This window comes from Triturus cristatus, chromosome 4_1 (assembly GCF_964204655.1).
Source record: "Triturus cristatus chromosome 4_1, aTriCri1.1, whole genome shotgun sequence".
Lineage (NCBI taxonomy): Eukaryota > Metazoa > Chordata > Amphibia > Caudata > Salamandridae > Triturus > Triturus cristatus.
Window position 1 is genome coordinate 104,874,970 of NC_140585.1, and position 4,585 is coordinate 104,879,554.

General features: G+C 47.2%; 2 non-coding genes across 2 annotated transcripts; both read left to right on the top strand.

Moving 5' to 3' along the window:
• The first annotated feature begins 1,608 nt into the window (after positions 1-1,608).
• Positions 1,609-1,681, top strand: TRNAR-UCG (transfer RNA arginine (anticodon UCG)). Its single transcript has one exon. It is a non-coding gene; the product is annotated as a tRNA-Arg (tRNA).
• A 1,600-nt stretch (positions 1,682-3,281) lies between these two features.
• TRNAR-UCG (transfer RNA arginine (anticodon UCG)) lies at positions 3,282-3,354 on the top strand. Its single transcript has one exon. It is a non-coding gene; the product is annotated as a tRNA-Arg (tRNA).
• The last annotated feature ends 1,231 nt before the right edge of the window (positions 3,355-4,585 follow it).

Consider the following 4,585-nt stretch of genomic DNA (forward strand, 5'->3'; position numbering starts at 1 on the left):
CCCCCATCATTGGGACTCTTCCAATCACATCACTTCACTCTTGGTGACAATGTACAACTTTTGTATAATTGTGTATAATGATAATATCTTGTTAATTTCACTGCTGGACAGGCAGAAAATACGTTTTTTCAGCACGAGCAGCACATGGCTGTGCAGGACTGCATGTATGCAGCGTGTTTCCACTATTTGCACGTTCTCGAAGCGCTATAGAACCTGAGTGCCCTTTCCAGCTCAGGGCTTCATGTTTATCAATCAATCAGTAGATTTGTAGAGCGCTTCTTGTCACCCGTGGGGGTTTCCAGGCGCTGGCAGGGACCAGAGTGGACCCTTGATCTATGCATTTTCATTGCCTCTCACATTGTCCACACGTGAGTCTGGGCCCGGTAAGGTTGCGTCACACCATCACTCTTCTAAACCCACTTTCTACCCTCTCACACTGTCCACAAGAGGAATGTTATCAATTTAAAGACAAGTATCTTGAACATCCGATGCTGTTCAAGCCCAGAGAATTCTCCCACTGCCCCTGGACTCCCACAAACCCTCGAACACACGTTTGTAGAGTGGAGAATACTTGATGTTACCGCCATCTTCATGTGTAACATACTATGCGCCTTTTTCACTTAACCCTTGAGCGCTATATTGGTGGCATCGCCTGTGCACCTTCACCTGTGTCATAGTCACATTATGGCACCAGGCCCCACCCATACCACAACAGAGTATGCATGCATAAATAAATACACAACACAACTTTTGTTTGGGAAAAATATTACTGCAGGTTTATTCCATACAAAAGTATGCAATATGGTGGGTTATCTTACGGGCGATCCAAGGGCAGGCAGCTGTATAAACCTATGCTGCCCTGCCCGCCTGATGAGTCGAACCCGGGCCGCCTGGGTGAAAACCAGGAATCCTAACCGCTAGACCATATGGGAGGCGTGTGCTTGACTGCTGGGCTCAGAATATTTGTAGTGCAAATGACCGTATCCACTGATAGTGTGTCTATCAGTGTTGCGTAACCCACGAGTTTCTAAATAAAGAAAATAGCAAGGAATAGAGATAAACTCAGCTGCTCTGAGTCAGGGTGTGTGGGATCAGCTTGGTCATTTCCGCTCTGTACAGGAATAAAACACGCAGACTGCTGCACGAACACGCGCCTTGGAGGAAGGAAACAGCAAAGATACAGGGTCAGCGAGGGAGGAATCTAAACAGAGGCGACGAGCACCTAAACCACTGAGGCTGAAAAGAAGAATAAGACTGGCAGAGAAAAGAATGAGAAAAACACAGACTTAGAAGAAAAGAATAGAGACAAAACGGATACACAGGAGAGCGGAAGTCAACAAACTGCCCTTGTGATCTTGATCACACGCGACGATGAGCCCCAATCAGAAATACTACACACACTACAAGGACGGGTTATCAAAACGTAACCTCTGATCCTCTAGCAGCGGGGGAAAGTACGCACCGGTGTGGAGCGGACACACATAGCGCCTGTACACAAGTACTTGTGAGTAGAAGGTGCAGCGCCCGGAGAGTCCCCTCTCCGTACTCCATGGACGCCAAGGATGCTCCCAGCAGCCGGGAGTAGCACTTGCGGTGTTTTTCCATGGTGACCGCGTGGCCTAATGGATAAGGCGTCTGACTTCGAATCAGAAGATTGAGGGTTCGAGTCCCTTCGTGGTCGGGCTCTTTTACCTACTACTGAAAGGACATTTTATGAAATCTACAATCCTGCGCACATTTCAATGTTTTTGTTTTTAAATCTATGCAGGATGCTACTAAGGAGTTGGTGATTCTGACAAATGCACACAAAACCTCACTTAATTCATAAACTTTCTGCAAATTCCTAATTTGTAACTCTTTTTCACAACACTGCACAGTGTCCCTCACTAAAGCACTGTAAAGCGTCCCTCAGTAAAGCATGCATGGTGTCCTTGTCTAAACAACTGCACAGCCTCCCTCACTAAAGCACAGCACAGCGTCCCTCACTAAATCACTGCACAGTGTCTCTCACTAAATCACGGCATGGTGTCCCTCACTAAATCACTGCTTGGTGTCCCTCTCTAAAGCACTGCACAGTGGCTTTCACTAAACCACTGCACTGTGTCCCTCATAAAGAACTGCACAGTGTCCCTCACTAAATCGCTGCACAGGGTCCCTCACTAAATCACTGCACGGTGTCCCTCACTAAATAACTGAATGGTATCTATTACTAAATCACTGCATGGTCTCCCTCACTAAATCACTGCATGGTGTCCCTCTCTTAAGCACTATACAGCATCCCTCACTAAAGCACTGCACAGAGTGGCTTTTACTAAACCACTGCACTGTGTCCCTCACTAAAGAACTGCACTGTCACTTTCAACAGTGCAGGAAAGGGGTGTGGAGATCAGTTAGGTTTATAGGCGGTGGTTTCTGGGTAATATGCCAAAGGTATAAACATGCAGAGTGAAGGAAGTGGAAATAAAATAAAGTAAAATGTGTGTAAACCATTTGTATTCTTAAAAATGTAACAGTAAAAATGTATCTTCCCATACCGGGAGTCTAACCCGGGCCGCCTGGGTGAAAACCAGGAATCCTAACCGCTAGACCATATGGGAGGCGTGAGATCGCAGGCTGGGCTCAAAGTATTTGTGTTGTAAATGACCGTATCTGTGGGTAGTGTGCTCATCACTGTTGCATAACCCACGAGTTTCTAGATAAAGAGAAGAGCAAGAAATAGAGACAGACTCAGCTGCTCTGAGTCAGGGTGTGTGGGATCAGCTTGGTCATTTCCGCTCTGTACAGGAATAAAACACGCAGACTGCTGCAGGAACACACGCCTTGGAGGAAGGAAACAGCAAAGATACAGGGTCAGCGAGGGAGGAATCTAAACAGAGGCGACGAGCACCTAAACCACTGAGGCTGAAAAGAAGAATAAGACAGGCAGAGAAAAGAATGAGAAAAACACAGACTTAGAAGAAAAGAATAGAGATAAAACGGATACACAGGAGAGCGGAAGTCAACAAACTGCCCTTGTGATCTTGATCACACGCGACGATGAGCCCCATTCAGAAATACTACACACACTACAAGGACGGGTTATCAAAACGTAACCTCTCGATCCTCTAGGAGCGGGGGAAAGTAAGCACCGGTGTGGAGCGGACACACATAGCGCCTGTACACAAGTACATGTGAGTAGAAAGTGCAGCGCCCAGAGAGTCCCCTCTCCGTCCGTGGACAGTTACCACGGGCCACGGATGCTCTCAGCAGCCGCGAGCAGCACTTGCGGTGGTTTTTCATGTGACCGCGTGGCCTAATGGATAAGGCGTCTGACTTCGAATCAGAAGATTGAGGGTTCGAGTCCCTTCGTGGTCGGGGCTCTTTTACCTACTACTGAAAGGACATTTTATGAAATCTACAATCCTGCGCACATTTCAATGTTTTTGTTTTTAAATCTATGCAGGATGCTACTAAGGAGGTGGTGATTCTGACAAATGCCCACAAAACCTCGCTTAATACTTATACTTTCTGCAAATTCCTAAATTGTAACTCTTTTTCACAACACGCACAGTGTCACTCACTAAAGCACTGCACAGCGTCCCTCAGTAAAGCACGGCACAGTGTCCCTCACTAAATCACTGCATGGTGTCTCTCACTAAATCACTGCACGGTGTCCCTCACTAAAGCATTGTACAGCGTCCCTCTCTACAGCACTGCAGTGTCCCTCACTAAATCCCCGCACAGTGTCCCTCACTAAAGCACTGCAGAGTCCCTCACTAAAGCACTGCAGAGTCCCTCACTAAAGCATAGCACAGCGTCCCTCACTAAAGCACTGCAGTGTCCCTCACTAAATCACTGCACAGTGTCCATCACTGAAGCACTACAGAGGGTCCCTCACTAAATCACTGCACTGTGTTCCTCAATAAAGCACTGCACAGCGTCCCTCACTAAATCACTGCAGAGTCCCTCACTAAATCACTGCCCAGAGGCGTTGAAACAATCTGCGCATAGCGGGGGTGGCCGAGTCCAACAGTACTGGCCCCATGGAAACCTATGTTGAACGTTCATTGGGAGACACCTTTGGCAGAGATTGTTTCTCAACTACGTTTGCGGTGGAGCGGACTCATCGGTCCCTGGCCCCCAGATCTGCTCCTGGCGCTCCCCCTCGTCTTATCATCGCGCGCCTGCTGAATTATCATGATAGAGATGTCGCGATGAGAAAGGCTAGGGAAGTGGAAAATCTGCAGTACCAAGGAATGACTCTTTCTCTAGACCCAGACTTCACGGCACTGGTGCAGGTGGCCCGGCGCAAGCTTCAAGATATAACAAGCATTGGCAAAGCCAATAGGTGTCGCTTTTGGGACCTTATAAGTATTTAGTTATGCAGCACAATATCCTATAACTGTTGCATGGCCAAACACTTATAAGGTTCCAAAGGCGAGACCTATTGGCTATGCCAATGCTTGTTATTGCCTTGGAAACGTTTCCACTTCCAGGAAACCAAAGATGCCTAGCTAAAATCAACATTTTTGTCTGCAGTTTTGGGAATATGTCCGCGTCAGTTTTTTTTTCCGTATAATTGTTTTACTTTCTTCTTTCTCTGCTA